A 16004-nucleotide genomic window follows, 5' to 3' on the forward strand; every position below is an offset into this window, starting at 1 on the left:
AAATCTCGGCATCCGTTATTCCCAGCTACTAATTTGAACAGGCACTTTATTTCAATAAAGGTATGATAAAGGCGCGTAACGAGTGTCTTCCTCATAGCACTGCCGCGGACTGAGCTAGTAGGAAACGTAGCCGTTCGCGCCTTGACCCACTTTGCCTATGTTCTTACAAGCATACTTAACTCTCGAAAGGCTAGACTGCGATCATCTCGTAACTATCTGCTAGCAAAACCGTGTAAAAAATTACTGTATATTATTTGATCGGAGAAACGCAGAACTATATAATAGGTACTTTATTGTGAGTAAATATATCGTCGGTTGTTAAGAATTGATCTTCAATATTCATGCTCCATGTCATCTCGGGAGTGTTATGTGATTCTGTTTCATTCAGTTATTTAAACTTTTCGTGGCAATAGTTTTTTTTTTTATTATCATCTACTTAAGATTGCCCGACAATCGATGTTTCGATATTTAAAAACGCACACAAGTTGTCAACATTGTCACTAGCGATCTAAATTTAGTGAACTTGTACACGAGGTCGTCGCGCGCGTCAGCCGATCGCGAGAAGATGGCGCCCGTATACCAACAGCACCTTTGCAATTGTCTCATTACTCTAGTTAGCTTTACAACCTTGCTGGTTCACAATGAGCGATTTAGTTTAGTGAATAGCCTCCAATAACAGAGCATTTTTGCCTGCGTGCGTGGGAATCCGCGGAATATTCACGCAACTGCACATGATAATTGATATGTGAATGTGATTCTGGATTCACATAAAGTTTTTGTAGCTTGATACTGCCAGAATTGAGCATTTAGTGTAGGTACTTATATTTTTATCACAAGTGTTATCTCAACTAAACCTTTTCAAGAAGGTAATATTCTTTTTTTTTAATTAAAAAGTAATTTAAACATTTCGTCCCTGTTATCGTAAGAGACAAGGTAATAAACGAGGCTAATTTCGAACCGTCGGAAGTATATTATTTTTGAAATAATGCTCTATATGCTACGGGAGGGAAACACAGTTAAATATTTTCTTAAGATTGGTATTAAATTCTTCTAAACGTGTCCCAAACTTCAAACTTTGAACTCATATGGTAGAGAAGCTGATTAATAAATATTAAAATACTTACAGCGGCCATTGAGCTGCTAGAAGTCCAAGCAAACAGATAACAATCCAATAGTACGAGTAATAACACTAATCACTTGTTTAAAGAGCATAACAATCGGGCATTAATTGCTCCGCACACTTCACTTTATTTACTAAACACAAATCCACTGCAAAACCAAATGTTGTCTGATGTTCCACACACAAATTCCACTTAGGTTTCTTCAATAATAGAAGAAAACGATTACATAAAACTTCACACACCGTATCTGAGTTCACACCCAACCCAGTTCCAAGTAGGCAGGTACCTGTAACAAGACAAAGCGGTAGTTGAGTTATATGATTTTTTTAAATACATCTTTAAATTCACGATTATGCTAACGAATACTGTTAACGGAATGATAAACGTACGTACTTGGCTGACGCTAGTTTAAATTGAGGACAAAATAAACTGTGACGTAAAAAGTCCGTGGTCGATTTTAGAGACGTGCAGACGGTCGCGCGGCCAAACACTGACTGACTGGATTGGACGGCTGTCGCTAGCGCAGTGGGGAGGCTCGGGGGAGGGAGAGAGCAGGCTGAGAGGCAGACGGACGGGGGAGGACAGATAGAGGGAGGGAGGGCCTCTGACCGACTGGTTGGTCGACCTATTGGCATCCACCAACACGGTAAAGGCGCGTTTACAGCAGGAAATAATTGCGTGACAATGCCGCACAAGCAAGAAGTCTTCCCGAGCCCCAGACAAATGATTCGCATACATGGATAACTTGAAGGAAGTAAGGCCTTAAAGGAACGCTATTAGCACATTCAGGACGTTAGAACGCTATTAGCACATTCAGGAGGTTGCGTGTTTCTCGGATGACCGCTCAGCGCCGTACCCGGTAGGGTACGGCGCTGAGCGGTCATCCGAGAAACACGCAACCTTCAGGAGATTCTCATGGCCACGCGCTCGTCCGTAAAGGTCATCTCGCTGTTGCCGGGCTAGGCAATCTACAGATTCTAGCAAAAACCGATCTAGAACAACTTGAGGAAGTGCAGTAACGCGAAATAAGAGATAAAATGTATTTTTAAGCGTGATCGTTCGTGGTTTTATAAATGATCTTTCACTTATATGTAATATATTCCGTTAAATGTTTTTGCTTTAGTTTCCATTATTTCCTATGTATGTATGTATATTTGTAATCCTTGTTTTTGTCACCCTTTTCGCTGGCGTTAATAGTTTAAATCGTTATTGTCCTCTCATCTCACAATTTATTCATCAATATCTGGGCAACCGAGCTTCGCTCGGTTCTGTCGTATCCTTGACATGTGTCGCCATCTAGTTCAAAAATGAATAGTACCTACATCGAGCGAAAGAATTCTCAGCCTTAACAACACAACTACTCCACACGAGATGGCGCGTATTTCGCCACAAAAACTCAAATAGTGTATTTTCTATTCGTTTTAGCCTTGACCTGTGTCGCCATCTAGTGTTTGCAATAAATAGTACTTACATCGACCGAAAGAATTCTGTCTTAACAGTACAACTACTGCACACGAGATGGCGCGCGAAGAAAACGCATGAAAACTCGAAAATTCGCGTTTTCCGGGACCTAAGGATAAGTTAGACCGATTTTTCACCCCCAAAAACCCCCACATAACAAATTTCTGCGAAATCGTTAGAGCGGTTTCCGAGATCGTCAGTGTAAATAAATATATATATATATATAAATAAATAAATAAATATACAAGAATTGCTCGTTTAAAAGTATAAGATATAATGCTCGGTCCAACTTCCTACTTAGATATAGCTATTATATCATGAGCATATTAACCTTGACGTATTACGAGTGTCCTTAACTATGTTAACTACATACACAAATAGCTTATTTCTTTTTCATATGCTCTGATATGAAATAAATATTATTTACAGTAATAATTTCAAATATAAGTAATCACTTGAAATGTATATGTATGTTTATAACATACCTTTTTAAATTAGAGTTATTAATGCTAGTATAAGGTAAGGAGTAAGGTAGTTCAGAAAGTATGTATCTTAGAGAAAAGGCACAAGCAGGTTTTCTAATTTAGATACTAGAGACCGATAACGACAAAGTCATTTCAATAACTACCTCAGTATCGAAACAAAGTATTCAAGAATACTAATTACTTCGTGTCTGTAATTTAAATTTACGTTTTACAGTCCGACAGGCAACAATCTGCAGTTTAATGAACTGTTAACCTCGAAATTAGACAAGTTTATAAAAGACACTAGTAGAAAACTAAAACAAACGAAGAATTCGATAAAATAAACTAACCTCGCTAAGGAAAATCATCAACATAAATCCAAGTCGTTGTTATAAACATCTTTGCCCGTTCACTATTCGAGCGTGTAAGTTGCGAGATAACTATGTATACTTACGATAACTTCGAGGGGGTAACGCACTTGTTGGTTTTTTGTTCCCTACGCCGAGTCATCGGCTTGCCTGCCATTTCTTTTTTTTTACGCAGTTGAGTGTCGTGTTGCCTCTAGCAAACCTTTTACAGAATATTGTTAAAGGAATGAATTAGTTTTTGTAGATGTCATTAATTCACGTGAAGGATATACAAATTAAACCCACATCCATTGCTATCCGTACTGGATTAACCTTTAAATTTTTCTTACCGCCGCCAAGGATCTGTTATCATTAAATTTGCCAATTACGAAATGCTGCCACAGTGTTTGCAAAGTTAACTCGATTGCCAAGGTTCCATTTGTGAATTTAATAAAAGAAAAACGTTTGCTAGATTTGAAGTTCGCAAATGGAAGTTCATTTCGTTCGGCGAGCGAAATCGTCAGCAATATATTGTTGCAACATCGACAGTCGCAAGGTTATCTGCACCGCACGTAAGGCAGGCGCATACATTAACACGCTGGCATGGTTGCCACTTGGACATTTAGCGTTTATCACGTTCGGCAAGTATTTTCTGATTTTAGTACGTTGCTTCTCTAGCCACAGGTACTTAAAGTTTAGTTTTGTCAGCATTAAACAATCTAAGGCTGAACGGCCTGCAGTGTCAGCTGTCAACTCTAGATCATCAGATAGTTTTTCTCTGAATTGTAGGATGCAGATACTTTTTTAAACGCATAGGACTCTCAAGCGCACACGATACACGGCCGTCGATTGGTTGGAGACTGGGACCTGTTCTAGAGAAAGTGACCGCTGCGATTACTTTCCAAGGGGTCTCCGTCTGCGCGCTCGCGGGACTACCGTTACGTGCGCTTTGCGCAACCAGGTCGACCATAAGTTCGGCATTCCGTACACCCACGTTTTGAGCCACAGTATTCATGTCAACCAAGTAATCGGATATCATCAACAGTGCAGAACGATATTAACGCAGCGATTTGTAAAGAATTACGGAACCAAATAAGCAGTATTTACTGCTGAGGCGGGAAACCGTCTCGTTATGTAATCGGGTCGTAAACACTCATATTACTAATTGGTAGTGCTATAATGACATCGGCATTATCGATAATAAGCAGATAATCATGGTCGGAAGAAACGGTAATAAATGACGGGCGGATATCGAAATGAAGACGAAGGAAGTCACTCGCATTTAGATATCGTTAGCGTTAATACGCGTAAAAATAATGAGATCACGTGCAAAAATATTTTCTAAATATACCTACGACTAATGAATCACTAGCGTGTAATCGTATTTAAATACAAATTCTTTCAGCGATCGATACAATGAATTGTTTGATTTTAAGATTTCGCTGTAGATATGTAAATTACAAATAACAATAAGACTGCCGAACAATAAACTTCAATGAAGCCCGTTGTATTAACACGTTTTTATTTGATTTTGCGACTAAATTGGGTGTTTTATTACCAAGACATAGTTTGGCGCGGTTAGTCGGTTTGATGTAGAGGGCGTGGGGGGTAACCGGTCAGGGGTTCAGGGGGGAGTCAATGTCCTACAGGGGTTCACTAGTCACGGCAACGGCCGCGCGCCCGACGAGCCTGACCCTCAATGCTCAAAACCTCGTATCTCTTCCAACTATAAAACTCCAAATCCAACCCTATAACATCCTTTCAAGATTCGAATTTAATGTTCGCCGTGCGGAGGCTCCCTAGAATGCGTTTACGAATGTTTGGAATGCGCACTGAATTGTTGCATGTTGGTTTAGAACCGGCGAGTTCCGGTTACAGTTTTGGTATTTGCTGATAAGAGTTTATCTTTGCGGTAATAATATATGATAACCTTTCCTATTCTATCTATCGAGGAATAAAATATCTTAGTGGGTCTCTCAGAATATCTAAATCGGATATCAATGACATATATGAACATGCCGTTTTAATTATGCTTATTTTATACATATGTTGTGTTACTTGTGTTGTGCTTTATTAACATTCTTTCGGAGTCGAATCGTGGTACAAAAGCTTGCAAAACCGTCGCAGGTCAAATAACTTTAGGAAGCACTAAGCATTTGAAGCCACTTGCCCGAGCTGCCGAATCAGTGGAATGTAATAAAAGAATAATAAGAACGTTTGCCGTTACCCAAACGGTCAGCGTCGGCGCCGCTACTCGGGTTTGCGCATGCTAACGACATGAATTACAATTTTAAACTTTACAATACGTGAGATTTGCTAAATTGGCGGTATACTCATAGGTTCAAAAGTCAGCATAAAGAATCAAGCAAACTCATTGAATCAGATTTCATGTAGTTTATTCAATGTCAGAATAGCTCTGGAAACACTTAAATCATCTATTAGTTTTAAGAGATAGAGATTTGAGAGGAAGATATGAGTAAATATTTTAGGTGGCTAATTGTAATTGCCAGATGGTCTGATTTTACAATAAATTATTTGGGCTGGTATTCTAATGCTCGTAAAATCTCATTTACATTACATAATATGGTATGTACTATTTAAAGAGTACTTTCCGGCGTATGCCGAAATATTGAAAGGCCACACGTACTGTAAAACGTTGTACATAAGTACTATACATAAATATACCACGAGCGAACAGGTAATTGCTGCCGATTTAAAACACAAAATTTAATCATGATTTTATTTTTCCCGTTCCCCACTGGTTAAATATTTCCTCTTTTCCACACTTATGTAAATCATTAATAATTACTAAGCAGTCAATTATAAATACTATTAAATACGTTGTTGTCTCCATCTCTCCATAAACAGAATTATTTAACCCAGCTTATCTGTTTACGTCATTACCTATCATAACAATATCGCAAACGGTAAATAAAGTTATCTATCAAGTAAATAACCAACGTCCAGCGACTTCCTTATCTTTAGGACATTGTATTGTGCGTATCTAAACGCGCCGACCTAAATATGAGTGTGTTACAGAAACAGGGTACGTAAGCAGTGGTGCGTCCGCTCCGATTTAAACATTGCATTACTGTCACATGTGTCTTCATAAAGCGGGGGCAATTTGTAAATGCGGATTTCAGTTGCCAAGCGTGAAGTAATATTTTAGAGGAAAGTAAGGAAAAAGTGAGCAATAGCATGATGAAGAATGCTGTCAACGGTTTAATAGATACAGTAATTGTTGATTAATTAGATCACAGTATCTATATCATACTCATATCATTCAGTTTGCTGATTGAAGTCCCAATTCAAATTTCAAGTAAGTATACTATTAGTAGCATAGTATGAAGATGAATATGATAAACATGCTAAATTATCTGAGTCACCGTGTTGAAGAATAAAAGGAGAAACCATAAGGGTTGGAAAGAATACGCAGCGTCTGCCTCATAATAAATTACATTCGTTGATAACTACTGGAAGAAAAGATGTCACCAAAATCCCAAATGGCCGTTGTTAATTGCTATAACTCATATAAAGGCGTCAGACCTTTACGAGGGTTGGCTGGGGATCGGGGCCCAAAAGCTGTTAGCTGCTTTTTTCAGTAAATATATACAACGTAGTACATAACGTAGGTGTAGGTACACATAGTTTGTTATAAATTTTAATCATCACCAATATCGTATGACTTGACTTACGATGTATCTACGTTATCAATATTTATGCATCATTTATTCGCTCCTTATGCTGCCTCATTTGCATAAGCATTATTATACGTACTTTCAGTCTAACGAACGATGCACCGTGAACGCCCGACGCTGTCGACTTTCCACTTTCGTTAGTTCGCGTCTCATATATCATTACTACATTTATTTATCCAAGTGTACCCGTGTTATATCACACGACACGACCCGGCTAGTCACCGACTAATTGTTCGAGCCAGACAGTCTGGGGCAACGTAACCCGAGAATTTCGCCTACGTACTGAATCTAATGGAGCTTAATTAATTGCCTATGTTTTGCAGCTTGAGCATTAGTCATATATGAGTCATGGACATTGAGTGCCAATAACAACATAAATATCATTTGTGAAATTAATATGATCACCATGTTCAATGATAATGCCTCCGGGACGAAACCGATTACCATTTTTGTATGAATAAGGCATGAATTCTGATTTGTGACTTTCATGCGATTTACGTCAAAAAATTCAAAGATAGTAAATTTATAAAATAATGTTTTTTTAACTACATAAAGATAAGAACGAAGCTTTAGTTGGTATATCTTGCATGAAACCGAGAAAACTTTGCAGACACTGTAATAAGTTACTATCCCCTGACACATTCTGTAATATTACCTATTTTAGTTTGAAATTTAATACACTTCGTAGAAGATACTCGTACCAGATCCAATACTTTCGACGAACTATATGAAGTACGCGTAACGTATCTTTATAAATGATTTCAGATTTCAGATTTCAGATCTTTATTGGTAAAAAGTTATACATTTTTACAAGTCATATTAAAACAGCAACATGCATTTAAGACTAAACTTAAATTATGCGATTAGTATAATATATTATTACAATTGCGCGATAATCATAAATTCAGTTAGGTAAGTATACATTTCAAATTAATAATTGTTCAAAATTACGTTAAATTAATTTTTCATTATTTGTGTCGAAAATATACAATTTACATCTTATTATTTAAGTTATCATTTAGGTTATCAAATTCATTAATATCATAACAAGCCATTTTTATAAGTAAGGCTTTTAATTTATTTTTAAAAATTGTATCACTGTCTTCATTTCTCATCTCGAGTGGAATTTTATTATATAGTTTTGGCCCGAAGACGCTGAGAGACGCTCGGGCCTTAGCCAATCGTCGGCGCGGGGGCACAAGTAGGTTTTGCGCGCGATACCTATCGCTTCTTATGCCGAACGTTGAGTAATTATGTTTATTTCCTCTAACGTATAGGCATGCGGTAAGTATATATACAATGTCATCATATTATATCGTAAAATTTCAGCTGTAATTGTGCAAAGCAAGTAAAGCAATGATGACTAGTTGCGCAATGCAACGTTACAATGTTCATCTATTCATGAACAGTCCTTCAAACCGGATACACAGTAAAAGTGTAATAAAACATCGAAGGTCGTTTCGACTGTCGTATTGCGTACATGTACAGCTAATCCTTTAGAAAATTAGAGATAATGTAATATACACGTAAGCTCAAATCTAATAAAGATGATTCGAATAAGATTCCAGAACGAATGTGGCAATTCTCTAAATAATTATAATGAAAGCACGTTGTTTCAATATAAACCAGGCCCATCCAATCTTTCTGAGTACATCCTTAGAGACAAAATGAGATTCAATATTTTTCGGAGTTACCTATATCTTGCAGCTGCATTTGGTAATACGTTAAAGCACAAGCTGTTATTAATCGACATTTATACACGATAGTTTTTCGCAAGTACCTACATTATTTCCTAAGACCATTTTACCCAATCTAATAGCATTTTGATATACGTTGACGGAGTTAGCATGACCTTGCCTCGACCACGGACGCCGCATTTGGGTCAGTGGGGCGGCCATTTTGCGCTTTTTGCGCGCTCAGGTGCCATTGCAGTTTTACCTCAACATTGTTCATCGTTGCCAAACCTTGCGATTTTTTATGAATTTGACATTTGTACAAAAAGGTCATAAAGTATAGCTGACATCAAAAATTTTATACTTACATATTCCATTGATTACGCATCATAAAATCAATGTCTAGAAATTAATTCGATTCAAAAAGATCAAATTTGAAGAGTGTGATACGTATATTTTTAATAAAAGAATCGTAATAAGCTGCAACTGTACGTAGAGTTACCGTTTAATCAAACATGTGAGCTAAACCTTCTTGCTATTTTAAACAATACATTAAAACATGAGTTACCTTACCATATAACCGCGTCTATTATAATTCCGGTTTCAGCAAACTTTCCAAAGTTTAAATTCCGAAACGTACAAATTATCTATTGGTTTCGCTTTCCAATCTTTTGGTTACATACGATTATCTAGGACCCATGCCCCTTTTTTACAAGGGAAGCATAAATTCGGTCCCCTACCCTTGAGCGTTCTATTATCAATTCTCGCAGGTAGATGACTCTTTATTTGAGGGGGTGGTTTTTATGCACCCGAATAACTTTAACTTATAAGTATACGTTTTTTTTTAATAAGAATCGAATCGGATAACATTTTCAATTTCGTATTATGTTTCGTTGTTCATAGTGTTGAGTCTTTAAAATAAAAATAATAAAAAAAATCCTTCGTAGCAGTATTAGCACTATTAGCAGTAGATTAGACAGTAGACAGTTTAATTCATAGGAATGTAAACAAGTATTATGGGCATTATGAGTATTATGGTAATGCGGCAAGCGTTATGGGTACCTTTGCATCGGGGGGCTTGGTAGGTTAGGTTTAATTATGTATCTGTGTATGTTTTTGTGTGTGTGTGTGTAATTAGGTTAGATCTAGTTTTTAAGTGCTTGCATGTATTTGCTGATTTTGAATTGTTTTAGCTTTTGGTTTTTTGGTAAATAAAATAATTATAACAAGTATTATGTATAATGTAGAAGTAAGAAGAATGTCTCGTATATAAATTACATATTTTAAAATACTTTTTTTTAGTCATATTTATTGCTTACGTTTGTTTTATCTACTTCGGTTTTCAGTTATTTGGTTTAAATTGTTTTAAGGAACAGAAAACTAAATACCTACGAAGTTTAATTGACCAACGTTGTGTTCATAATAATTTTCTAATAAAAATACTGGAATAACATTCTTCGTAAAAAATGCGGAAGTTATGTAGCGTCTCTAAAAATACTTTCTACTTTATCACAAAATGCAAAATTAATTTCTTTCGTAAAACGTAAACATTATTTTCGAACATGTTCGTAAAGCCACATAAAATCGGGATTGGTAACATTCTAAATAGGCTACGTCCACAATATTCCGAATACCAATTGTAAACGTCAGTGGGCCATTTATCTTAATTTTTTGTACGTCTGGACCGGATAGCCAGATGTTGAGACGGCTCCCAAACAAACCTACACTGCAGGATTATTCGAAATTAGCCTCTAATTTGAAGTAATAAAAACTTATTCAGGTGCATTAGTGTCATACGTGCTCGACATAGGGCTACCACCCAAATGAAAGTCTAGCTGACCTAGCACAAACTTGTTCTTAGATTAGAGATCACGTTTAATGTGTGACAGTAGGAAAATGTCGTGACCGACGTGACCATAATTATGTTTAATGCGAATCTAGACTACTAGAGATTGGTTATGCAATCGTATGTCATAAATGCGGCCACGCATTATGCGATTATCGAGTCCGACGCATACACCTAGTTGATTTCCGTAATATCCAACTTGCAAACATAGGTACCAAAGTATCATTTAGGTAGATAAAATATCCATGCCACGTACATTAGATGGTACGTTACGTACCGTATCGTACGTAAGGTAGATTTTACAGAGAAAATGACGTCGTGCACTTTAATATTTCTAGAGATAATAAGTTGTCTAATAACAGTATTATAAACTATTTAAAATGCCAATCTAAGCCAGTGAAGCAACCCTAGCAACATTACAATGACAGACAATTGCATTGTGCGGACGTAAATTATTTGACACTTGTCTCTTGCGCAACATGTGCGGGGAGGATGGGGCCACGCGGTGCCGTGCAACAATGGCTTCATTATTCGCTCTCTTTACAACACCATGCAAAAAATAACCGATACATTCCATCAATAAATATCGAACTTTATACTTTGAATCAAATTTTATGACCTTGTTAGCATTCGCGACTTGTATCACTTTTTAAAGGATATCGATATACGTGTTATTTCCATGTACTGCAGCTGGAGCTTATTGGTTTCCAATTGGTTGTGCAGTGTTCAAAAAAAGTTAAACAAAAGAAAATTCACAGCCGTCTACTGTACAACTATTTATTTAACGATATTACAAACTTTATTAATTTTAGTATACATACAACAGGAAATAAAAAAGTATTGCTCGCAGTAAAAGTAAGTTAACCATTTAAATTCAACCCGTAGGCGATTTACAACTTTTACAAGGTAACTTCAGCAGGTAACTTCGAGAAGAGCGGTGATAAAAGGAACGCAAGAAAATGTCAAAAAGAAAAAAGATCGTACCCAATCGTGCGTGATTCTGAATCGTTCTGGCTTTGTTCGTCCGTACTATTCGGGATGTGCTAATAATAATAACTCGTAGCAATAACAGGCGGCGAGTCATCGACCTTCGAAAAATCTGACCTGCGCTGCGTGCGCCCGCGCCGCACCCGCCGCAAGGTTGCCTTGCCAACGCGACTGACTTTAAAACTCCTCCCACAATTCATTTAATTTTTTAAATAAAAAAATTATTACAATTAAGAATAACAATAGTAACTATAAATCTTGAAATTATATTCAACTCTGACAACTTTTTTCTTGGTAAAAATCTTAGTAGGTACCAGGTGCCGTAGCCGAATGGCATTTCTCTGACGCGAAACGAAAACGGAACGCCGCGAAAGATAGTCTGACTCTGTGGCGCCAATACGCAAGAGCGATAGAGATAGATATCTACTAGCGTTTCGTTTCGTGAGCGTTTGTGCCATTCGGCTACGCACCCAGGACATACACCCTGAAATCTTATCGTCCATTTGCCCCTGAAAGTACGTTGCCGTGTGATTTTATTATTGTCGATATTAAGCGAGACACTTCAACTTAGCCCGTTTTTGTGACTTGCAATAACCTTTATTGCTAGAATAGGCACTCGGCAAGGTGATCAACGTTATTCGCAAAAACTTGATTCTGTGCATGAAATTGGCGTCGAAAATGTCGAGAGTTAAGGTTATTGATTAAGTATAAAAATGAGTTTATTTTTAGCAAGCTTATATAAATTACTATAAATTAATCACGCGAGTGGTCAGACAATTGTTTTGTGAATTGATTTGTGTGTTCAGATGTGTTATTTACTGTAATTAGGAGTAAAAACAGTGCCATGACAAACCGGGTAATTTATCTGGGTAAATTACGTGGATTCTCGGAGCGTGAAAAGTTGTACCTATCTACCACGAAGTCGCAGCATGTTATTTGATATTATTAGTAACACTGTCTTTACACGACGTGGTTTTTAGGAGAATCTAGCGGAACAATCAAGTCTTGTCACAAATGCGAGATATAACATGACTGATGTACCTACTGACAATAATTTACAGAATAAACTTATGAGGTCCGTTTCCTTATATCTCGTGTTTTGGCGCACAAAATCATCGTTGCCAACGAGAACTTTATTACACTTAGAAAATAGGCGCCTAGATGACCTTGACAGTGGTAAATCTATTGTTCACAATGTGACTTTGCGACGAACGTTAATGTCATATTAATTATCATTTAAATATCTGGGTGATAATCGCGGTCGTATGTAAAATGTGAACAGAGGTGAACACCCCAGCATAGCGAATCATTGACCCTCGATCACCACGCAGAGACGCTCTAGGGTCGGAGATGTTGTGCTAAGTTGCTAACACTGTTTTTTTGCTCGTTATGTACGTCACCTTTTAAGGAGATTCGTATGTGGGAGGTACTTATAAAAAGCACATCAGAAAATCATCGGCAGTAATAGTTATTTAATGATAAAATTGACATTAAATTTAGTGTTACTAACAAATGAAGTCACGCGGGTCAATGCTGTTATTATTCGTGGACGTTATGTTCATTTTGTCTATTAGGCAGGTGACCTACATAAAGATACACTGGAATATGATTTCACCTTGAAACACAACTTAATCATGATAAGACAACTTTTTTAACCCCCGACGCAAAAATGACGGGGTGTTATAAGTTTGACATGTCTGTCTGTTTGTCTGTCTGTGTGTGTGTCTGTCTGTCTGTGGCATCGTAGCTCCCGAGCGGATGAACTGATTTAGATTTAGTTTTTTTGTCTGAAAGCTGAGTTAGTCGGGAGTGTTCTTAGCCAAATAGCCATGTTTCATGAAAATCGGTCTACTATGTCGCTGTCGGGGTTTTTCAAAATTTTAATTTTGTGGTTTAGGTTATCTATTGAATGTTTCGTTTCTTTAGCCTTAGCTACGTGTACGAGTATCTAAAATTATCCGTTGGTTATTTATAGACCCAGAGCCCAGGCCCGCCAGACCTTCCTCAAATTCTCAAGGATGAAACTTTGGGACAATGTAGAGTTCATATCGGCGGTTAATGTGTGCATATTTTCTAGTTCGGCCCATCGGCCAATTTTTTGCTATCAAGTGATGAAGGTGAAAAAAAAAAGTGCTTACTTTCCTTAAATTCTCAAGGCTGATTTTTATATATGTGTTAGAGCACGTTGTTAGAAATTGGTTATCATCAATGCCAGACCGTTTCCGCCGGCCATAACTTTTACCAGACGCGACAAAGTTGGCAAAAAACGACTCTAACTTACCTCATTTTCTCAAGCCTGATTTTGATATATGATACGCAGGGACCTATAACTAGACCGTTTGTAAGCAGCCAGACCAATCGGATGGACCCAACCATCCGCCAGACCGACTTAAAGTTTCGATATGAGCATTAGTAGAATTGAAATATTCCGGGTCTATAAAAGCTAAAAACTTGAATTTTCTACATTAAGCTACGTGTATATTGTATACTTGACGTAATAAGCGACTTTCAAAAATTTTACTTCTAAGGAAATAAAAAAATGAAAGTTTATATGTGGTGCAAGATTAATTTTAAGCTATGAATTTTATTTACACTGCGTAAGTACATGTGTATTTTATTATAAATTTAAAGAAGAAAAGTAAATTAAACTTTTTTTTCGGTCGTCGAACAAGGTGGTTTAAAATTAGTTTTAAGATCGATCCTTTTTAATTTGTGGGCGAGGGACCTCACACTATGTGTATGTTGCATATAATGTCAAATCCCTCGCATACTACAAAAGTTATTTAAGCATTTATATAAGTTCAGTTAAAATGAGGTGGAAAGTATAAGTGTATATGTTGTGTACACACGTAAAGTATTCTAAACTTTTTATAACGGCATACATGTATTTGAAGAATGCCAAAAATGTATTCGTGTCTGAAAATTCAGCATCTCCGACATGGGTTATAACGGGGTTCATGATGTTCGTATTGAGTACAAAATGTTTAAACTTCCTAAACTTGTAATTCTAAAGTTCGTCACTTAGGTATGTTACCATGTTTTGTAGGAGAAAGAAAATTCGTTTAGTTATATACCGTTGTAACATTGATTGTTTACTTCTTTGAATTGAATATTTAATTTATAATGCACTGTACCAATTTGTTTTTTCCTTGTTTACGTTATTTATAATATAAAATGAAAATGAAAATATGAATATACAAGTTTACAAGTATTATTATTATTCATAGCTTAAAATTAATCTTGCACCACATATAAACTTTCATTTTTTTATTTCCTTAGAAGTAAAATTTTTGAAAGTCGCTTATTACGTCAAGTATACAATATACACGTAGCTTAATGTAGAAAATTCAAGTTTTTAGCTTTTATAGACCCGGAATATTTCAATTCTACTAATGCTCATATCGAAACTTTAAGTCGGTCTGGCGGATGGTTGGGTCCATCCGATTGGTCTGGCTGTTTACAAACGGTCTAGTTATAGGTCCCTGCGTATCATATATCAAAATCAGGCTTGAGAAAATGAGGTAAGTTAGAGTCGTTTTTTGCCAACTTTGTCGCGTCTGGTAAAAGTTATGGCCGGCGGAAACGGTCTGGCATTGATGATAACCAATTTCTAACAACGTGCTCTAACACATATATAAAAATCAGCCTTGAGAATTTAAGGAAAGTAAGCACTTTTTTTTTTCACCTTCATCACTTGATAGCAAAAAATTGGCCGATGGGCCGAACTGGAAAATATGCACACATTAAACGCCGATGTGAACTCTACATTGTCCCAAAGTTTCATCCTTGAGAATTTGAGGAAGGTCTGGCGGGCCTGGGCTCTTGATCTATTAAGATAATATAACTTATTGAGCATAATTGCTTATCTATTTGTATTTTTTTTGGATGCTATTCACTCCCAATGTTTGTTTGATTATTTTTGCCACATATTCGTTTCGTAGCCTCATGCACGTGATACCAAGTCAATGATTAGATGTTCAGTGCGTGCTTCATGAATTATTATTTTTAACCGCCGCCTCAAATCTCTCAAGGAAGGAAGGTTCTCAATTCGTCTATATGTTTTTTTTATGTTTGTTCCACGATATCTCCGTCGTTACTGGATTTTTTTTATTGAATGTATATGCATACAGATTGGTCCCATTTTTCTCAGAACCCAGTTCTGATGATGGGATCCTGGAGAAATTGAGCGAACTCCTCAAATCTGAAAGGCACACATATGGTGATTTTTGTGTTTTTTAAGGAACAGCATGCATTTACGTACGGAACAGTGATATTTGGTGCAGTGAAACTGCTGATGATGGTCAGAACGGAACTCCTCAAATCTGAACGGCACGCTTATAGTGACCTTGGCATTTTTATAAGAACAGCATGCACTTGCGTCCAAAGCAGTGACATTTGGTGCAGTGG

General features: G+C 36.9%; 1 protein-coding gene across 3 annotated transcripts in view; it reads right to left on the reverse strand.

Annotated features, from left to right (window-relative positions):
* The window catches only part of LOC125242625, a 65246-nt gene that overhangs the window by 28010 nt on the left and 21232 nt on the right, over window positions 1-16004 (reverse strand). Inside the window, exons 1-2 of one of the 3 annotated variants that reach the window (XM_048151435.1) lie at window positions 1515-1630; window positions 1125-1407 (exon numbers count right to left, since the gene is read on the reverse strand). The gene's annotated coding sequence lies outside the window, so the exon portion shown is untranslated. Of the gene's footprint in view, window positions 1-1124; window positions 1408-1510; window positions 1631-16004 lie in introns of those variants that run through there. The other 2 variants (XM_048151436.1, XM_048151434.1) reach the window with 2 other exon arrangements.

The sequence above is a fragment of the Leguminivora glycinivorella genome, chromosome 3, assembly GCF_023078275.1.
Source record: "Leguminivora glycinivorella isolate SPB_JAAS2020 chromosome 3, LegGlyc_1.1, whole genome shotgun sequence".
Lineage (NCBI taxonomy): Eukaryota > Metazoa > Arthropoda > Insecta > Lepidoptera > Tortricidae > Leguminivora > Leguminivora glycinivorella.